At 38.0% G+C, this 15,360-nt stretch overlaps 1 protein-coding gene across 1 annotated transcript in view; it reads left to right on the forward strand.

The window, feature by feature from the left end:
- Window positions 1–15,360, forward strand: part of LOC134794818 (rho GTPase-activating protein 7) — a 318,807-nt gene that overhangs the window by 23,793 nt on the left and 279,654 nt on the right. The gene's annotated exons all lie outside the window — the stretch shown is intronic.

Raw genomic sequence — 15,360 nt, forward strand, 5'->3', positions numbered from 1 at the left:
TTGGTCCCGTTTTGTCAAAACCCAGTTCTGATGAAGGGATCCATGAGGAATCGAGGGAACTCCTCAAATCTTAAAGGCATACATATAGTGATTTATGTGTTTTATCAACAAATCAAGCATATACATTCAAAAAAGTGACATTTGATGAAGTGGAACTGCTGATGATGATCAGAACGGAACTCTTCAACGACGCATAGTTCATGTTTGGCGATTTGTCCTCTTCGTTATGTTTGTTAAGCAAGTTAAGTTTTTAAGCCACATTTTTGCCAAGCTCGAGGTCTGATGATGGTATCCATGAGGAATCGAGGGAACTCCTCAAATCTTAAAGGCATGCGCATAGAGATTTATGTATTTTCATCAGAAAATCAAGAATTTACAATAAAAACTGTCGCATTTGATGAAGTGGAACTGCTGATGATGATCAGAACAGAACTCTTCAATGACTACACGTTTGGCGATTTCGAATTTCGATTTTGACGGAGCTGGCCCTGGAGCCAGACCTAGGGTTGCCAACTTTTTTTTGGTGGAATATAGTATTTTCCAGAATAAGGAATAAAAATATAGTACATTCCAAAAAAAATATAGTACTTTCAGATAAAATACTAAACATGAGTAGGGTCAGTTGTTCTACATTGAAACAATCGGACACAGTGTAACTTTGCGATATCTCGGAAACTAGGTGTTACCAGCTAGTGCCGTCTGTCAAGCAAGGGCAGGCTCAGGGACCCCCAGCACCTCCCCAAAACACGAGCGCGCCTCGGAGAAGGAGCACGCTGCTACGAGCATTATTGTGAATTCGTGCAACAAAAGTAAATTTTTTCATTTAAGTTTCGCAATTTTTTACCAAGATATAGACTCGAGTTTGGCGTTTTTTAAGTTTTTGTTATGTTCTATGTGTATTAAAGTTTATTTGGAGCTAAATATTTTTAAATTTCTTTCACTCTTTGGTGCAGTTTTTATTAATTGATTAAAAAAACACCCCCTAGTCTCACAATGAAACATTTTTATGTAGTATACAATGAAACATGATGTTCACTGAACACCAGTACCAGCACACAATGAAACAAACTCATTATTTTTTTAAATAATTAAAACCTATGTGCTAAATTTGTGAAACTAAAATACCATGAAAATTGGTAATAATTTGTCTATCATATGACAAAATATAAGATACTTAACTTTAGGAATGGCTGAGATAGGATGGCTTATATGTTGAATGTTTCATTGATGGCAAGGTTAAGGACACATGTCTTACATTGAAACAGTCGTGTATAAACACTATGTTGCAAGAAAGTGTATGAAATCAAGCATGGAGATGTTCAAAACCCTCCCGCGTCTACCTAGTTGGCAATCATGCTCCGTGGACATAAAAGGCGCCTTTTTCGCAGCATGCCGTACCTGCCGACCAGATTTTCGATTCACAATGAAACTCAGGTGTATGTACAATGAAACAAGTCTTTCGCTTTTAGATATTTCAGCTATCTTATAATGATTCCATATGTCGGAAACCTTTTAAATAACTAATTTCAGCCTACCACTATTTTCTCCTTTCCTTTCTCATTAATTGAGTGAAAGCATATATGTATTAATGTCACTTATTTATTACACCGTTTCAATGTTTATTAACGATGTTTCATGGTAGACTATAATTATTACATTTGTTTCACTGTAAAAATCAGAGTGTTTCATTGAAAACATGCACAAGTACACAATGAAACAAAACTAATTTTTCAAAAAAAGGCTTATAACACAGGAACTGTTACAGATAAGTAGAAACCAAGAATGCCATATGATAGCCAACGAAATTGTTTATCTTCATACGAAATGTCACACTCATAACTTTAAAAACACCAGAGATAGAAAGGCTTGAACTTTTAGTGTTTCATTGATCAACAAGTTACCCTACACTATACGTTTAATCGGAAATATAGTATTTTAGCGTACTATATATTTTTCCAAAAGTATATAGTACAGAGAGCCAAAATATAGTACAATACTATATAATATAGTACGGTTGGCAAACCTAGCCAGACCTGACCCGGATCCGGGCTCTTATCTAGACCTGAACCCGGACTTGGACCTGGACCTGGACCTGGACCAAGACCTAGACCTTGACCACGACCTGGACCTGGTCCTGGACCCGGAACTGGACCCGGACCCGGACTCGGACCTTGACGCGGAAAACCACTGATACCTAAGCTAAATAAACCACTCTGATTACCTACCATAAAATGTAGGTATAAAGTATAATGATGCCAAACTTACACCGCACCGCACGCGCCGTTAAGTGGGTTAGGTTAGGTTTGAACTGCGATCCTCACAGAACCGAAAAAAGTGAGTTAGGTTAGGTTTGAACTGCGAGCCTTACAGAAACGAAATGCTACTAGAAAAGTGGTTTTGGTTAGGTTCGAACTGCAATCCACACAGAACCAAACTGCTATCAGAGAAGTGGGTTCGTGAGGCTAAAACTGCGACCCTTACAGAAACGAACTGCTACCTACTAGAAAAGTGGTTGGTTTTACCTCCTTTTCTACATAGTGCACCATCTATGTACAATAATCTTTCACCGGCCCCCATAGAAGTCGGTTTTTTTTTCTTGAAAAATATTTTCTACTATTTTATGTCGAACTATACGAGTAAGTAGGTGCAACAAAGTCAATCGCTCTGTATAATTTTTGGCAAACCGCGAGTTCTCAGTTCGGGGCGAACTACTAGTATAATCAAGGCTGGGCACTTGCCCACTCCACAATGTCCACTTGGACGCGTTGGTTTTTCGCAAATATAAGGGCGTCGCCAGCTGATATGGCAGTTCATAGGGACCATAGGGTCAAGGGGAGGAGGAGGGGTACCTATACATTTAGTTACAAATTTTGTTCTCTTGGGCGCTTAGGGTTGCCAGATCGAAAGGCGCTATTATCGGGAAACAATATCAATTATTCGGGATTTTGGAACTTAAGTCGGAAAAAAAAAACATTCAAATTAAAAACAGTAATTGTATTAAAAACAACGATATTATACATTATTGGCACTACGTCAGCTCGCTCACTCGACGACAGTTCGGAACTTGAAATTATTGTTAACGTGAAGCTGTTTTTCGGGACAATTTTCACTTTGTCGGGAATCGGGAACACATGCTAAAAATCGGGAGAATCCCGCCAAATCCCGACCATCTGGCAACCCTATGGGCGCTGCAATTGGCGACGCCCATGCGTAAATATGTACCTATATCTACTTAAATTCCAAGAAGCGCATAAAACATAAACCCAAACAGTACTACTTATAAAAATAATTACCCTTACCTTACCTGATTAATTAGCCTTAAGTAATTGATTAAATTGTGATATGAAAATAATTACTTTTATTTATGTTAAATAAATATGATATAAAACAATACAATACAATATATTTTCTGAATAATTTTCGTAAGGTTTTTTTGTTTATCCATAAGGTCGCCTGGTCTGGTGACTTGCGCCCTCCTATAATTGTGAGTCAACTGCGCAGTGGCAGGTTTTGGTTTCCGCGCACGCGCTTCGCCTTCCGGCCGAAATACGATCGTTCTGTAATTACCAATTGTTAAAAGGAGAAGCCAAGTGCGAATCGAGATCGAGTGACATGACATAAGTTAAAGGTTCAAACACACCGCTGCCGTTTTTTAAGCAGCGGTGTCTGGAACATACATGGTATAATAATATACTCCGCCTGGTACTCTATTCCGAGATTCGCGAATGACCTAACTGACACAGGCCTACGTGATCATGCTGTTTACAGGTTCTCAAACTTTAAAATGTGGGAGAATTTTAACCAACGGTGAAAATTATTTTAACGGCATTAATTTTAAGTTATTCATGTAGAAACATAGTAAAATAAAACAAATCTAATGTATTAAATTAAACTTTATTTATCTATACAAGACAAACGTTTGAAAAAGTAATTCACAGTTACACATTAATTACCAAGCTTACGACGTGAAAAGTTTGAAAAACACTGCGACTGCTGGCACTGAGCGAGAAGGAAATAACAATTAACACGCGTCGACAAGGATGACGGTCAGGGCATGAAGTTATCTATATCCGAATTGTCAAATGTGACAGCGCTATCCTGTGTTGCCAGTAGTGTAAACAGAATTATTACCCGAACGTCTGAAATTTCTTTCGTGAATCGGAAGACATTGCTAACGAATAATTAAAAATGACGTGTTATTGTAAAATTGAAGATAAATTACATATAAATGAAAATTATAAAATTATAAAGAAATATTTTAACTTATTAACCATAGGTATAATTTATTTATTTATTTATTTATAATGTACCCATGTAACATGTTATGTTGAAATAAAGTGGCAATGTTATTGTGACGTAGGCCTGTGTCACTCTGGGAATAGAAAGCCCCCTCCAGACTATGCGCGTGAATCGCAAGCGAAGCCGCGAACGCGATTGAAATCGACTCCACACTCGCGTTCGCGGCTTCGCCCGCGATTCACGCGCATAGTCTGGAGGGGGCTGAAGACCATGTTTTATTAGACCATGGGAACATATGCGATAAAAACGGTATACTTACGATGCGTCACTGTGTTTCCGTAAAGTCACCGTTTAATAACCAGCGGTGTAGTCGAACCTTTAACTTATGTCAAGGCGTATGCCGTCAATAAAGTTCGATGGTGAAGACGAAACTGGGACGATATATCTTTATAATATTAACTTTTGTATCAATCAACAATTATAAATTTTCTAATTAGACTGCTTTCGACACAAACTGAGACACACCTGTCACACCAGAAGCACTACCACCAGTTTTAACATTGACATATTCACTCACGTTTAAGTAACTTACTTTCTATGCATCTCGCTCGTACTCGCATATTAGTGCAAGCGAGATGTATAGAAAGTAATTTACGTAGACGCGAGCTAATCTGTCAATGTCAAAACTGGTGGTAGCCGTACTGGCGGCTTAGCACGGTCGCGTTTTTATCCCTTGTCACCATGCCTGTCACCGGAAAACTAAACTAAACTACAAAAAAAAACTTAAACTGCTTAATTTCACATCCTATCGTACAATCTTCTACAAAACTAAACCTTATTGCAATGTAGGTAAAGTCCACAAATAGTAATCATTTGTATTGTGCCAATGTTGGCCACTCGTAAGGTAAACGAATGCCCTGCGGAGACTTGGGCATTGGAAGCAGCTGTTTAAACGACGTTCGACTAACGTTAATTAAAACAAAACAAACAGAATGCTCATTTCCTCTAAACAAAATCACAGAATAGAACAGACAGTTGGTTCTAGATACACGTAGCTACGGGCTACGTAATAACTAATAATCTATACATATAATAAAGCTGAAGAGGGTCGAAAGTCTGTACATGGAAGATATTTGAAAAAAAGTTGGCTGGGGATACTTAGAATTGATAACAGAACACGTTTCAACAGTTTGTAGAATTTTTGTCTGTTTGTCTGTTTATCTGTTTGTCTGTTTATTTGAACGATTTTGATGAAAACTTTACTAATCTGTCGATAAAATCCCCGGCCAGGTTATAGGCTATAAAAATTCAACCCCTAAAAGGGGGGGGTAGCCACAACACTCAATTGACTTAAGTTTGCCCCTGAATCGTATGGCGCTACTTAAGAAGGAGGGGCAAACTTTTTTCAAATATGTGTGAACACTATAGACCTATAGAGTACCCTGGTAAACTAACAGATGGCGCTGAATTTAATACGATGTGATATAAATAAGCCACCGAGGAAGGATTTTGCCAAATTAACCCTAAGTTTAGAAGAGCCCCTCTTCTAAAATTCCAATCAATCGTACGGATATCAACAAATTTAATTGAATAATTGTGTTGATTTAATAATACAACAAAATTAAACGACAGTAAATTAATTGCCCCTCATTGCACAGTGCCATCTTTTGGGGAGCTGAGTAAACATTAAGTAACCAAGCAAACTAAAAATGGGTTTACATAGTTACGTAGTGGTAAAATAAACACACATATCAACACGCGTATAATTGCATAAAATTATTGAAAATTATTTATTTTCTCCGTCATGAATTATATGTAGGTACCTAATCGTAATTATATCGCATCCATATCAAATCCATATTCATACGTATCGCCTCCTTAAGCACTTAATAATGGCCACGAAGGTGGGTACTTTGAAAAAAAAAACATTGACCTCTGTCATTTGCAGTGCCGGATTAACCCTTTTAAGCAAAATAAGCACTTGCTTAGGGCACCATGTCTAGGGGGCACCAAAAATTATCGAAAAATTTTCGCGCTCGCTTCGCTCGCGTTTTCAATAACATTCTAAGATGTTTATGATAAAGGTTACATTCGGGTGGCACCTGCAGCAGCATTAGGTACTCTGTTGCAACGTTACTGCTGCAGCACTGTCAATTTTCGTGATAAAATGATGTGACTGATTTCCACATTAAAAGTAAAAATGTATAACTGTCTATCAAATTGTGTTTTTTTATATCGAAAAATTGTCGCGCTCGCTTCGCTCGCGTTTTCAATTACTTTCTAAGATATGATCAAGGTGACATTCGGGTGGGGACTGCAGCAGCATTACTCTGTTGCATCGTTACTGCTGGAGCACTGTTAATTTCCGTGATAAAATGATGTGACTGATTTCCGTACTAAAACTAAAAATGTACAACTGTCTATCAAATTGCGTTTTTATATATCGAAAAATTTTCGCGCTCGCTTCGCTCGCGTTTTCAATAACTTTCTAAGATATGATCAAGGTGACATTCGGGTGGGGACTGCAGCAGCATTACTCTGTTGCAACGTTACTGCTGCAGCACTGTCAATTTTCGTGATAAAATGATGTGACTGATTTCCATACTAAAAGTAAAAATGTACAACTGTCTATCAAATTGCGTTTTTATATCGATAAATTTTCGCACTCGCTTCGCTCGCGTTTTCGATAACATTATAAGATGTTTATGATTAAGGTGACATTTGGGTGGCGCCTGCAGCAGCATTAGGTACTCTGCTGCAACGTTACTGCTGCGGCACTGTCAATTTTCGTGATAAAATGATGTGACTGATTTCCATTCTCAGCTGAAATGCAGCAATGAACGTCACTCAATTTACCAAAAAAAATCAATGTAATCTTGATGACCCTAGGGAGAGGGGGCACCATGGTCTAGAAATACTTAGGGCATCAAAATATCTTAATCCGGCCGACTGGTCGTTTGCGGAGTCAAACGATTTGACACTCGCATTTTATACGCATTACCATGCCTTCCCGAAAAAAATCGAAATTTCGCGAAAGTTTCGCAACGCATTGAGGTTACAAGGGGCACGTTGTCTTCCTCAGGAGTCTGAAGAAGACCACGGTAAGTGGCGCTCTAGCCAGGCAGGCTGCTTCGCTTTCGCTCGCGTGCGTATACCTTACTGTATCATCCGATATTCACCTACTACTCTGTAGTTTAAATCCTTAGAGAATATAACCAACGGAGACGCCATGTCTATAATTTTCGGTACAAAATAGTCTGGCGTTTTTTGCGGGGGAGGGGCACATCAAATGTGTACCTACGTAACGTACACATAGCCATGTCAGATAAACGTCGGTTGACCATTGGCCGCCTATTTTCGACAGAGGGGAACGCCTGTTAATGACCACTCCGTTTGGTTATATTCTCTAAGTTTAAATCACGTGTAAAATTTGAATAAGGGCGAATAAAACTATTGATTTTGGAGTGTAGTTTTATTTAGTGGTACCTAATTGTAAAATATTTTATCTACACACATATCATAAACTCTCTATGATGCCTTCAAAATCCGTAAATAATGCCCCACATTACGATAAACTGTTTTGTTACAGCAAATTTCTTATCTGTGAAAATGTGGTAATAGCTTCATTACTATATCAAAATCGATTTGGTAATGACATTCAAATTTCGAACATCTCTGAAAAAAAAAGCAATTTGATTTGACCCCTATTCTAATATCAGTCGAGATGACGTTTTATTCGAAATCAAATGGCAATTGCATACAATATTGACAAATCTCGCTTGTAAGTTGGTATCGGACGATATGGTAATCGACCCCGACTCTAGTTTGTCTTTGAATTAAAAAAAAACTACGGATGCGTGACATGCGTGAAAAAAGTTTTCATTTGCCGCTATTTGACGTACAGTTTATCTTTTAATTAGTTTGTAAGTAAAAAATAATTTGTTTTGTTGCTTTTAAAGTAACTATAACAAAAGTTTCGTGTAAAATATACGATAAAGATATTTCGGAGACGCCATCTCATATCCGCGAGTTCCGCCAGAGAGGAAAGTGCCCCAATGTCGGCTGTAATATGAGGTTAGTGAATATATCATAGAAAGTTTATAATATGTGTGTAGATAAAGCAGTGTATGTAACTGTACATAATTAGGCATTAAAACACTCGTGTGATACTATTATGAAACTCATTTCATTCGTTTCATAAACCCACACTCGTATTTTAATGCCTTTCATTATGTAGCAGTCACATAAACTACTATTATCTGGACTTCAGTCAGGGCCGGATTAAGCATGTCGGGGCCCCTAGGCAGTGCAAGGCTCGGGGGCCCCTTACAGTCAATTCTGCATACAGCATGTTCAGTTACAGGGAAAAAAGTTTGCGTTTTTAATTTCAATCTTCAGCCGAGCCCATCCGAGTCTAGTCAGAACGATGTCTTTTTCGCACTTATTGCTTGGACATAAAGCTTTTTTCTAACACCGACCATAAGACAAAACGCCGAGCCACTTTATTAGGAGCTACATGGTAATAAAGAATTTCCATATGTTAAAATTATTAGTGTTAGACCAAGATAAGTCTGCAACGATTTTGATAGCACACGCAGTGCAAGTGTTATTTTAAACGTCAAACTTCTATGAAATTCATCATCTTCCCCGCGTTATCCCGGCATTTTTGCCACGGCTCATGGGAGCCTTGGGTCCGCTTGGCAACTAATCCCGAGTGCGTAGGCACTAGTTTTTACGAAAGCGACTGCCATCTGACCTTCCAACCCAGAGGGTGAACTATAGGCCTTATTGGGATTAGTCCGGTTTCCTCACGATGTTTTCCTTCACCGAAAAGCGACTAGTAAATATCAGATGATATTTCGTACATAAGTTCCGAAAAACTCATTGGTACGAGCCGGGGTTCGAACCCGCAACCTCCGGATTGAAAGTCGCACGCTCTTAGCGCTAGGCCACCAGCGCTTCAAACTTCTATGAAATTATAACGTATAAATAACACTTGCACTGCGTATCTTATCTAAATCATTGCAGACTTTGCTTGGTCTAACTGTATTAATTCATCAGTCAAGCTAACATGTAGATAGAGGGCTAACCAAAAAACTTAGCAAAAACGCGAGCGCAGCGAGCGCAAATTTTTTTAACAATATCGCAAATTGTGAAAGCCTGTTAAAAGGCCAGGCCGGGTACCGATCTTCACCTGGGCCTAAAAGTCCGAAGTGCCCCAGTGAGGCGAGCTTTCATGCGAACTCAAAGCCGTTCAGGCTTCGGGATAAGTAGTTGAGCACAGACACGAACCAAATTCCATTGTATTAAAAAGCGAGACCGCTGGCCGAGCTAGCCGCAGCGAGGCCAAAGGCTAAGCTGAAGTAGAGGAGATGAGAAACACATACCAATGGTAAAATGAGGTAAAAAGTGAGGCTGAAGTAAAGGTAGAGCTCAGCAATCTCCGCATTGCTCGACAAGCCCGAAGCGTTTTTTAGCGAAGTGAGCTTTCATGTGAGGCAAAAGGCCAAGCTACTGAAATCAATGTTGATATTTCTTAAAAAGCGACGCCGAAGGCCGAGATGTAAGGAAGGAGCGCTCTAACATGAACCAATCGTCGAAATAGGTCACTTTTGTGACGCATTTTTACATACATACATTTTGTATGGACCGTCACTAAACTGACACCCAAAATTCGTACGAAAAACTGGGGACACTTTTTTTCTTTGTTTTAATCAATAGTCCTCGTGATTCTGAGTCGATATAACCCAGAAGTTGTTCAAAAAAAAGTAAATGATAACATTTTTTCAGAAAACCTTTACAACAGGGCCCCGTTTCTCAAAAGCTTGTAACTTGTAATACAAGCGGATGTCACTTTTTGACAGCTTTTGTTAGAAAGGGACTTCCACTTGTATTACAAGTTACGCTTTTAAGTTAAGCTTTTGAGAAACGGGCCCCAGGTACGCATATATGCCCCGCAAACTGTAACGTATTGCTTAAATTTTATTACAGTTTCATTAAATTAAAGAATGGATCGAAAAAAAAACAATAACAAAGCATACTCATTATTAATAAGAACAAAAAATTTACGCGTGAATTTTGACCCTATGAAACATTTTTTTTTTGTGATGGTGCGCTCTGAGCCGCCGGGGCCCCCTAGCCGAGGCGGGGCCCCTAGGCAGTTGCCTACTTTGACTTAGGGTTAATCCGGCCCTGACTTCAGTCCTCTAGCATATGCATATGTCAACTTTACTTCAAGTTCCGCCTCCAGGGGAGAGGGAGAGAAATTAGGATTAGAAATTAGCCGCTTACTGACACAGACCGAATTACACGCGGGCGGAGCCGCGGGCACAGCTAGTAATTGAATAACTCAATTAATTAAGAAAATAATTGTAATACTCAGGCATACGTTGCAGTTAATTTTGTTTAAGATATATTTTTATATTAAGTTATAGGAAATCAAAGTAGTAAAATCTATATATGGCTCGCTTCAATTTGAGGTTGTAATAAAATACATGCTGTATAACGCCATTGGCCGTATATTATTGAATCTCAACAGATTTACCAAGCATTAGTGAAGCTAGAGAGCCAGCTGTTAGTATTTGCTCTGTGGATCAGTTTTACTAGAGCTGTCATGAGCTGCCGATGACAGGCGCATCCCGGAACCATCAATGTCTAAACATCACCCGTTCGGACCACGAATACTTTTCACTAACGTTTCAATTGATTTCTGATCATGAAACTACATGCTATAAAAGGAAGCAATTACAAAAAAATGCTGCCTTTTTTTTTTGAAAACTACACAGGTACCTACGGCCTTTTTTTCGTAATGAACTGTAGGTATTTTACTAAACATTCAATTCCATGATGACAGGTACAGTAAGCTGCAGAATTAAGTGACCCCCCTTGCAAACAAATTTCTATTACACCCCCCCTGTCATTTAATTTTGCAGCTTACTGTACATACGGCTATTAAAGTGACCCTTATTTCCTTTCCCTTCCCTTGGTCGGTAAAACAAGGAGTGTGAAAGGATTTTTCTGAACATACACATTCCTAAACATAAATATGAAAACATCATCGGAAGTGCCTATTAATAATAAAACTTCTAAAATAATAACCGAATTACGGTTCCATTGCACTGTAAAAAATTCATCTTTCATCACTCATCGAAATCAACTGAATGGTTTTGAAGCTACAATGAGATGTTATAGGACATAAACCTATATTAAATACATACATGCTACTAAAATCCTTCCCGGAATAGAAGTTATACTAGGACTTTTGCAAAAGTCTTATTTGCGGCCACTGATTTTATGAAGTCTACTTACTGTAATTTAAGTGTCGTGGAAGTTGAAAAGTGGACAGTAAAATGGGTGAAGGAAGGTGTTAAGTGGCCGCCTACTCACAATACAATCGCTAGTTAGGGTCGCAATCAACTGACGCGAAAAAGACTAAAACGCTGAGAGATTTGTGGCACAAGAGCATAGGAAACGGTTCAAATTAGCAAAAGCGATGTCGTATTGTGGTCGGCAAAGCAGGAAAATAAGAATAACGTTTAAAAGTCTTGCATTATCTTAACTAAAGATACTGATGAGCTGAGGCTGATGTGTATCTAGAGTATCTAGACAGTCTTTAAGTCTTCATCCACCTTTAATAAAATCCGCATTGTTGTTCGGCCGGGATAGTATTTGCTGTCCTTTGTAGTTATGTACTACATATATTTCAATATGCGCGGAAATATTCTCTTTATATTTGTGATAGGCTGCGAAATATCAAATTGTAGGCGCTTTAATGAAACGTGCCGGCAACAGATTTACATGCAACTTTGTCGGCCTAGGGTGCGTAGCGTAGCCAACATAATGCCAATTGTTTACCGTAGCGAACGAAACGCAACTGTCACTGTCGCACTAATATGGAAGAGTGCGACACAAAGCGTTTCGTTTGCGCTGTAGCAAGCTAATGTCTCCCTTTCACTCTTCCATATTAGTGCGACAGAGAGACAGCGTTTCGCGCGAGCAATATACTGACTTTTAAAACATTTTAAATCATTGTACGCTTACGCTATAATAGGGTATTATACTGTATTTAAAATAAATTATTTTACACCATGCATGAAATAAAGCACCAGACAATTATTAGAAAAACACAGATAGGAGTTATTTTTAAACACAAGTTCTATTTAATAAATGGGATACAAATATAAAAAGTAGGTGAGTTGACCGTGACGTCACGATGTAATGTTTCATATAAATTTCATATTAGCAAATCGTTTTGACAGCTCTAAAAAAGTAACTGATTTGACTTGTAGGAAAATACCCTATTGCTCTTAGCTTCAATAATAGGCGTAAAAATATAATCGCATTGAACTGAAACAAAAACGTTATACAACATTCAAAGTCAATAGATTTGTAACGCAACAGTTTCGAATTGTATTGTCAAACTTTAAACGTTATTTAATGCTAATGTGGCAGAGACAATGGCAATCAACGGAGTGTTCACCCCACCATCACATCCGGAATGCGTTTCGTTACGTTTTTGATTACATTAGAAAAAGTAATTGCGCAACAAACGATGTATTTCCTTTTATGACAAATTGTTCAAAAACGACACAATTCACAATCACACAACGTAACCTAAGTTGTGAATGTGGGTATCTCTAATGTAATTAAATATATATATACATATATTTATGTAGTTAAATAAGTCAAGTTGTATCTAGTTCAGTTTATAATTTACATAGAGTAGTGTGACTACTTAATAAAACAAATATTTCATAAAATAATTTAATTTCTTCCTTAGTTGGATTAAATTTCTGCTTTAGGTAGTTACAGGAAGATGGTGCATCTTCCAAAAAATAAAACCTTACTTTTTATTTTCGTAATCGAAATTGTAAGCTGTTTTTGGAAATTCGATTATGCATAGATATGTATGAAATAAAAATATTATAAATGTTATCTTGGAAACACTTATCTTATGTTCGAGACTCACGGCAGTTTAATAGTTTTCATCTAGAATTTTTTAAACACAAGCTTTAATGAATAAAAAAGATAATTCACAGTATAAGGTAGCCTGGCATAGTTAAGTTGACAAGGCGTCGCCTTATTACAGTCGGCTGCGTTATCTCAACAAGGTTTTGTAATTTAATTAGCCTTATCTTTTTTTATTTGACTGTACGATAAACACAGTTCTTAAGATGAGTTCTCTTTAGGGCTTCCAATACCGGGATCCCGGGATCCCGAAATACCGGGATCCCGTCTGTTTAAACGCATTTTTCAATACCGGTATTTTTTAATGCAATACCGGGATCCCGGTATTTTCAAAAACAAGGAAAATGTGCCGATTATAACGTTTAAAATCCATTAAAATGATCAAATTCGGCTGTATCAAGAAAATACTTGCCCATTTAATTAAAGAATATCATTTAATTGAAACAAGATCTGTGCATATATGCGTTAGATAAATATTTGGTGACGAATTCTGATGTTCAGGATATGATATTAATATAATATATATTTAATCAAAGATAAGTATTACAAATTAAAACATTACACCAAAATTACATTAATTATAAAATACATCACATAATTACATTACATTTACACAAGTTACATAACACAAAAAAAACACAAGTCAAAAACAAAGCAGTACTGACTGACTGACTACTGAGTCAGTCAAATATCCCACCCCGCGTCATCCCTGGCGCAAAGGTGCCCAAAACGCTCGCCGCATTACCGCGCTGAATCGCGATGGACAACCTCTGCACCAGGAATGACCCGGAGCGGGGATGCAGGCCTCTATCTCGCAAACGGTTCCCAACCTCCTTAAAAAACTCTCTAGCCTCTGAGCACCAACAACCAGCCTTTTCGACCGCCAGAGGCACAAACAAATAGCCGTCCAATTCCGCGTACTTCTCCCGTTTTCTCAGCGCCGCCACCTCAGCAGCTGCCCCTGCTGCCCTCACGGTGCGGCCAATGTGCGATGCAGCAAAAGTGCTGACGCATGTAGCGTCCCAAAGCAAGCACTTTCCTCTCTGCCAAGGCACCAGCGTCAAACCGTCAGGCCTCTTACCATCCGACCGGCTAAGGCCTTAAAATTATATCAAAAAGTAGAAAGAAATTAATTGTAGAATGGCAAACGAATTTTTGGTGGCAAATTTGAATACATATTGGCTGGTTTATTAGGTTGAACTAAAAATGTGACTGGTGAAGTCAACAAGGCGGATAAAATGATTGCCAACCTGGAGGGTGAAATGATAATTATTGCAGATGGCGATTATTGTTTAATATCCTAAGCTAAGGACATACATATCTGGTGTTAGTGTGAGCCTTTTTTTAATAAAACTCAAAAATTTTAAGCGATTCATAGTCAATACCGGGATCCCGGGATCCCGGTATTGATGAAGACAGTTTCGGTATTAATACCGGTATTGAAAGAAGTCCGGTATTTGGAAGCCCTAGTTCTCTTCTAAATATAGACGGTGACTAATTATTTACCTAAGCAACTTTGTAGTTATGTTTCGTATCAATTTAGTGTTTTCCAGTCGTAATATTTTATAACCGGTTCCAGATAAGAGATTTTCAATTTATCTGCGGTAGGACCTATACTTAGGTACTTATATTTTACGCTCTAAGTACGAATAAGCCTATTTAGGTACTCGAATGTTATCCATTTTGTGCATTGTTTGACATTTACATTTCTAGACCATGATACCCCATCCGGGGTCATCGACTAAATTCGATAGATTAATTCTTAAGATTTTGGTGCCCCCTTGATGTGGACAAGTATTATAATTTGATTAAAATGAGTTAATCCGGCACTATAAGTAGTTACCTACTTAATATAAAAATAAGTATGTATGCATGAGACAGAAACACGAGAAACACAGGTAAGTGTAAACAGAGTAGGTAAATTAAATACAACAAAGGCGAACTTATCCCTGTATGGGATCTCTTCCAGTTAACCTTTGATGGAATGAGTAGAACCGGTGTATAACGACGAAGTCGATGAATAACAAACAAAAACGTACAATCACTTAAATTAATGAAATTCAAGGGTTGAATAGACATTACACATTGCAATACCTAGAAATACACCAATAAAAGAATGCATATAAATAAATAAAATATTAAAAATAAACAATT

The sequence above is a fragment of the Cydia splendana genome, chromosome 1 (assembly GCF_910591565.1).
Source record: "Cydia splendana chromosome 1, ilCydSple1.2, whole genome shotgun sequence".
NCBI lineage: Eukaryota > Metazoa > Arthropoda > Insecta > Lepidoptera > Tortricidae > Cydia > Cydia splendana.